The sequence below is a fragment of the Lactuca sativa genome, chromosome 5 (assembly GCF_002870075.4).
Source record: "Lactuca sativa cultivar Salinas chromosome 5, Lsat_Salinas_v11, whole genome shotgun sequence".
Taxonomy (NCBI): Eukaryota; Viridiplantae; Streptophyta; class Magnoliopsida; order Asterales; family Asteraceae; genus Lactuca; species Lactuca sativa.
In genome coordinates this window covers 47,969,483-47,977,006 of record NC_056627.2, presented here as the reverse complement: position 1 = coordinate 47,977,006, position 7,524 = coordinate 47,969,483, and the positions used below count along the sequence as shown (strand labels likewise).

The 7,524-nt window shown below is 31.3% G+C and overlaps 1 long non-coding RNA gene across 9 annotated transcripts; it reads right to left on the bottom strand.

The window, feature by feature from the left end:
* Positions 1–2,569: 2,569 nt before the first annotated feature.
* LOC111911761 (uncharacterized) lies at positions 2,570–6,177 on the bottom strand. Of its 9 annotated transcripts, XR_006192191.2 has the most exons (9): positions 5,296–6,174; positions 4,935–5,063; positions 4,430–4,493; positions 4,230–4,343; positions 3,702–3,853; positions 3,477–3,626; positions 3,211–3,351; positions 2,882–3,129; positions 2,570–2,784 (listed from the first exon to the last, which is right to left on the bottom strand). It is a non-coding gene; the product is annotated as an uncharacterized LOC111911761 (long non-coding RNA). The 9 variants fall into 9 exon arrangements; XR_002856954.3 differs by having other exon boundaries at positions 3,211–3,626; positions 4,935–5,162; positions 5,296–6,177; XR_002856958.3 differs by having other exon boundaries at positions 3,211–3,620; positions 3,688–3,853; positions 5,296–6,175.
* Between the last annotated feature and the right edge of the window lie 1,347 nt (positions 6,178–7,524).

The window sequence follows — 7,524 nt, the reverse complement described above, 5'->3', positions numbered from 1 at the left end:
AGCACGTATGTTGGGTATAAGTTGGCCTTCAAGAAGAAGGCCGACATACAAGAAAATATACATACCTTTAAGACCTGATTAGTGGTGAAAGGTTTCACACAAATTCATGATATACAGTATGAGGAAACCTTCTTATCATTTGCAAGCATTAAAGTCATCAAAATAATTATTGGTATAGTTTCATACGAATGATTATAAGATATGACAAATTGATGTTAAAACCATCTACTTGAATGGTTACCTAAAGTTTTTTATGAAGCTAAAACACTCTAAGAGAGTGTGAAAACTTTAAATATCTAATTGTAGATTGAATCAACATATAGGAACTAAGATATTTGGTGCAACCAGAAGTTTTTTGTGAAGCTAAAAGATTTTAAGAGTGCGAAAACTTGAAATATCTAATTGTGGATTGAATCGGGCATATAGGAACTAGGATTTTTGGTTGAAAAACAAATCAAAGAGTTTGATTTTGATATATATATATATATATATATATATATATATATATATATATCTTATAGATATAATACATAATATATGTTAAATCATCGTCACTTCTTCAGCATACATTTTTAATGAAATTATTACATTCTTCGACAATAAATACATAATTTATTGTTGTGTATGAGTACTAAGACCAATGGGTGTAAGAGTCTCTCAGTTTTACATGCCTCCGATTTTTCATGTCATCCAGCACTACTCCAACGCCACATCATTCTCTAGGCGTGTTCGACATGGAGTGTTTTGGAGTGTTTGAGAGTTTCTAGCTTCTAGCATTTGACAAAACGCTTCGTTTAAAACAAAAAGCCTCGTTTGACACTACAAGCTTCTAACGTTTAGTTTAATCAAAACGCTCAAAATCCAAATGTTATTTCATGTAGCGTATAACAAAACGCTACAGGCTACAAGCTATTCGCTACTACTACAAGCTACCCACTACCAGCTAGTTTTGCCGAACACGCCACCCGTCATTATTCCTTGGCCTTCCTTTCCACATAGGAAATTATCATCTTTTATTGTTTTCTAATTTTCCTTTCATCATGAAGTTACACTATACAAGGTAAGAACCAAAAAGATAAGGGATAGTATATGGTTCATTCTCACCATAGCAGGCCCAAAAGTGAGGCAAAAAGGGGTGGAATCGGTGAACACCACATATTCGTACATGCCATTGCCATCTCAAATACTCTAGTCTTAAGTCTTAACGAGTTCGCAAGCTCAAATTTTAAACTGATTCAACATGAAATATATTTACGAGGAATAAGGTCCCGTTTAATAGTTTTTGTCTGGGAAAGTGCTGTCTGGTAAAGTGTTGTATGGGAAAATTTTCTGACTGGGAAAGAAACCATGCTGTTTGATTATATATCTGATTGATTGTGCTAAATGACGAAAAAAAGTAATAATTCAATAAAATTAAATTTTAAAAAAGTTATTTAAAAAAATTAATAATCTAAGAAAGAAAGAAAGAGACGGGGTTTGGTGCATAATTGTCTTTCCAGCCCATTCAGCCAGAAAGATATGATTTTGGGGCTTTCTGGGAAAGACATATCTTACCGGGAAAGACCCATTTTTTTTTGCAAATCAAACAGTCTTTCCGGTCCATTCAGCCAAAAAGATCTGTTTGGACTTGGAAAGATGCGTATCAAACAGGGCCTAAATGTCATTCGCACAATAATAATGTGATAATTCTTGGAAAACGAAGGGCATTAATTCCCGAGTGATATAAAAAATATCTTATACGGTTTTTCATCTCATGGTTATTTTAGGGGGTGTTTGGATAGAGAAAAAATAGGTTACTTATTGCTTATTGCTTAACCCCACCGCAATAAGCAAATTTAAGTGTTTTGATAGGAGTCTTTAAAAATCAGCTTATTGCGGTAGGAATAAACAAAATAGGCTGATTTTAATAAGCAAGGGGGAATGTTTATTACTTATTGTTTATTGCTTATTAGTCATTTTACTCATATAACCTATTTTATTTTGCCAAACACTTAAATGATTATTACTTATTACTTATTCCCACCGCAATAAGCACCAAACACATTTTTAAAAAATATTTATTCTCACCACAATAAGCAAATAAGCAATAAGCTAATAAGCTAAAAACTATTTATCCACTACAAAAAAACTGTCAATTAGTGACCAAAACAAAATGGTCACTAACAATAGAAGCAGTTGTCACTAACTGATTTAGTGACCAAACATTTGGTCGTCACTTTTCGTCACTATAGGTCCGTCACAAAAACTAATCAGTGACGAAAATAGAAAAGTGGTCACTAAATAGTGACTAAAATATACTAGTCACTAAATCTGTGACGACTCGTTTCGTCACTAAATGCTGTCACTAAACAATGAAAGTCGTCACTGTTTTATTCAATTAATGACCATAGAAAGTCGTCACTGGTTTATCCAATTTGTGACCATAAAAAGTCGTCACTAATTTATCCAATTTGTGACCATAAAAAGTCACCACTGGCTTATCCGGTTAGTTACCATAAAAACTCCTCAAAAGATGTTTAAACATAAATTGTTCTCAAGTTTGAACAAACCCAAATATACAGTACTGAAATGACTAAAGTAAAAATATCATATATTCAAATTTAGACAAAGGATAATACAAAATATTCAAAGAAAATGGATTCAACCTCTATTTGCCATGAAAATATAAAAAAGTAAAAAATAAAATAAAATTGCATCTCATTGCCAACAAAGGAACAAATAAGTTTCATTGCAATCCACCGCCTTGTTTTGCTGCTTTCAAGCATGATATGCCATCCTTAACCTCTGCAATTAATAGTTCATGCTAATTATTAACTTTAGAATGATAATGACAATCAACAACATTGTTTATGAAATGAAAAAGATTTAAAAAAATATCTACCTCCTCTGATATCACAAAGGCCTTGTTGCTCTCTTCAAGATATGCTCAGAATCTGCAATTTAATCTATCTGTATATCAAAAAGACATTATCAAGAAATAGATTAATGTTTACATGTAGTGTTAGCAAGCAGCAAAAAGAAGAGCCCCAGAGAAGCAGGTTGAGGTTGGTGAGTCAAAGATGATGTGTTGACTATTCCTTGTCCAAGAGATGGAGTAAGAAATGGTGTTGCTTCTCGTGGTTTTAATGGCTGAAAAAACAAAATAATAATTCATTAATAAATAAAATTAACGATAGCAATTAACTTTTAAAAGTTAAAACTAGTACCTACCGTTCGGAAACCACCTCTTCTAAGCATGGAATTCACTAGCTGATTAACTAGAATACTCAAAATTGTCGAAAAATAATGTAACTGAATTGAGAGAATCTGAGTCCTCCATCCAACATGAACTCATAATCATTGCTAAATCTTCTGGTAGATCTTCCAAAACTTAGACTCACATTTTGAATGATAAAAAGCAAGTAAAAATTACAATTATACCCCTCTTGTTTTACTATTTTACCCTTTAGGAGATGATATAAAAATTACTTTTTTACCTTGAAAGTTGCAGATAAGCAGCTTGGAGGTTGTACATATCCTCAAAGGGTAGTTTGTTGTGTAAAAGTTCCCATAATACAATTGTAAAGATATATCCGTCTACTTTTTGGTTGTAATGCTTCTTTTCTCCTTGCCTTAGTGTCCTAATACTATACAATTGTTAGAAAAATAAAAAGGACATTTAAAATCTTTATCTTTATTAAAACATACAGTAAAAAAATTACTCTGGAGTCTGGAGCCATCTAACAATATGCCCCTGCTTTGGCAATCATTATCTCGGTAACTACCTGTTTTAGCAAATCTTTATCTTGCTCTTTATCTTTGACAAAATCTACAAGTTTATGTATTCTTTGATATTTTGTCAACACCAGTTTTTCTGTAGAAAATTAGAAATTAAATTAATTGTAGGATTTAATAGATATCATTAGCCATGGGTATGTTTAGTTGGATGGAAATGAATAACCATGGTAATGGAATGAGTCATTACATTCCATGATCACGTTTGGTTGGGATTGAATTCCATGACTTTGTGCAAGGAAAGTTGATTTTTTGTTTACAAATGCGGGAGATTGGAATTGAATTCCATGGGTTTATGTAAGGAAAATTGAATTTTGTCACTTGAAGGATTTAGTGAATTTCAGTGGAATTCAACTCAGCAATCTTTTGCAACCAAATGTCAAAAAAGAATGAAACTCAATTCCAATTCAGATCTACTAATAATGCATAAAAAACACAATAATAGAAAATCTTACCTCTTGAAGCTTTGGATTTATATCAAGCATCTTCTGCTCCAATTCTTTCAATCTAGTTTCCAAAGCCTCCATTATCCTGGGTTTGAGATCGAATTTCAACTGTAGTTTCTCCACCTGTAATAAGCAATAAACACTTATAAACTACAACAGAATGCAAATCATGACATAATTTGATAAAAATTAATTCATTGCATACATACCTGCTTCTCCAACTCCTGGGAACGTGTGTGAGCTTATGAATCTGCTCCTTAGCATCTGAAGATCCTTTAATGTATTCAAACACAAGAACATAAAAGATTTTATCATTTTGAAAGCATGTATTCATGGATGAAACAAAATCTGTATGAAAACCACCAGTACTATATCTTTAACAAGAAGAAAAGAGTAACTTTCATTTTTCATCTAATCTCAAGACAAGATAAAAGGTATAATATGAGATTAATGAGCAGAGAAAGAAATTTAGAAAATGATTGTATTCCGTTTAACGTAATTCACAATTATACTCAAATCAGAACATACAATGTGGAGAAATCAGCAAAAAATTTCATCAGAACATCACGATTTTAAGAAATCAACAAGCAATTTCATATCAATGATTTCTTTACCGATTTCCGAGAAATCGCCAATTTCATCAGGCTTGGAGTAGAGCAACGATTTCAGCAAAAATAAAGAGAAATCAGGAAAATTGAAGAACGGACTAGATACCTGCATAGGAGTCGGAGTTCTGCTGTGCGATGGTGGCGCCGGAGGTGTGGGAGGGGTGGGACGGTGGAGATGTCGGAGGCGATGGAAGGAGCTGCGAATTTGGAAAGGCGCGATGTGGAGGAGCGTCAGCTGTTAGGCGAGAGAAGACGGACACTTTTAGGTTAATGATAGAAAATCAAGCTTTTCTGTTTGTTGAGAAAGTCATGTTTCTAGTTGCTATGATATTATCTACAATTTGGTAGATGGAATCAAGGAGCCGATTGATTAGCAATTGAACAAATTGATTAGCAGGAAAATGATGTATGTGACATAAGAGCAATAGATGTGGCTACATCGATGGTCGGAGCGGAGAAAATAGTACCTGTTTGACTTCGAGTGGAGACCAAATGTGCGTCGATGGGAGGGTTTGGAGCGACGATGGACCGACGACACTAGTGCCGAACCGTCGATGGTTGGTGTGTCGATTTAGGGCAAACTATGAGGAGAGATGTGTTGACGAGAGGCAAAATGACTTTTCACTCTAAAGTTTGAACATTGCTATGAAAATTCATCTTTTTCCTCCGTATAATAATAGAAAGACAAATTGATTTCTTTAATTATGAAACAGCACAAATGGAAAAGACAAAAGAATGATTTTATATCACCCATACCTGAGAAGGGTAGTATAGTAAATATGTATTGATAAAAGGGTTTTGATTAGTTGTGGATGAGTGCACACGAAACTTTGATAAGGACTAATCAGATGTAAAGAGTTTTTGGAAAATTATGAAAACTCGTAGTCATTTTCAAAATGAAAAAAATATTAATTAAAAATATTTTAATCTTCGTTAATTGAAAATCTTAGCTACTGACTACTCTATTTTAGGTTCACCAGTTGTTTTTCATTTTGTAATTCAGTGACCACTATTGAGTGGTCACAGTTGATCCGCATAGCATTCAAGTGGTTTTCAAATAATAAAGAGTAATCAGTGACAACTATTTTTTGTCACTAGTGCTCTAACATAATGACCATTATTTTTAGTCACTAATAGTATTATATAATAGTTATTATAATACGAGAGAAAAGTATTTTAATTTTATTAATGGTTTAGTGACCGATTTAATGACGACTACATAGAATTGGTCATTAAATTTGTAGGATTACTAAAATTCTGTGACAACTTAATATCTGGTGACTAAATGATGTTTTTAGTGACCAAATTTTTGGTTGTCACTATAAATTAGTCACTAATAAGTACTTTTCTTGTAGTGTATCCAAACATCCATCACTTAATTTCTCTTTTTTTTAAGTATTAAAACCACTTTTGCTACAGTAAGCTTTCCTTTTCCAGAAAAAGGGAATAATTGCATGGACGCATGTCAACCTAGGCCTTATCCCAACTAATTTAGATCGCCACCGTAACTCAAATCTGGCCGTCCAAGGTTGATGGTCAACGTCCACCAAAACGATTTGGTGGGAACCATCACAGCCAATCAATCACTCGCCTAAACTTCTATTCCTTCTCTTATCTTCTTCAATGGCGATTTTTTTTTTCTTTTTTACTAAATTGCGATTTCTTGTCATATACCATATTAACTGCAATGTTAAATGAAACATATGCTTTAAAATCTTTAGCTAAGTTTAATATTTATGTAGTTTCAAAATATATATATATATATATATATATATATATATATATATATATATATATATATATATATATATATATATAACTCGTGAGAACCACAGTTTTAAAACTAATTAAATTTTCATAGAAAAAAAATTCAAAATTATTAATAAATTATTTTAATTAAATTGTTAATTAAGAGATATTTTTTAGCTATATAAAATTATAATCGTTGAATTAAATAAATACGTGATCTTATAATTTGTATTAATGCTACTTTAATGTTTATTTTAATTTTATTAATTTAATATAATTAGAATGAAAATTTTGAAATTTGAAATTCGAAATTGAAAATTAATAGGTTGACAAATGACATGACATGACATTAAATAGGGACCTAATAGAATGACACATAGCAAAAAAGGAATAAACTTATTCTTTAGAATCGGGAGATATATAGAGGTTCAAGTTCATCTGAGATCATATTAATTTTGTCAGACCGTAAGAACAAATCTAAAATAATTTTAAAACGCAAAATAATAGGAAAAATCCAAAAATTCTTATTTTAATTATTATTTTCGTCAATTTAATTACCTCAAAGAAATAAAAAAAATACCGTTTTTCTTAAAAATACATGAAATATTCTAATAGAATATTACACTGTAAATATTTTAATGTGATTTTTATAATATTAGAATATTCTACTAGATTTGTCAGATATGTATAAAATTCTACCAGAATATGTAAAAAAATGTATTTTTTTTTTGGTATTTTTTTTGAAAAATATAAATGACGAAAATAGAATTTAAAAAAAATCAAAAATTTTCAACTATTTTTCATTTTAAAAATGTTTTTCTATCTACAAAATGAGTGGCTAAGATTGCGTCCTATGGTTTCACGAAATTAGGCCGTCTCACATGAACCTAACTATATATATAGGTTCTATGAAAAACAAGAAACCCTAAAAATCATAAAAATACATA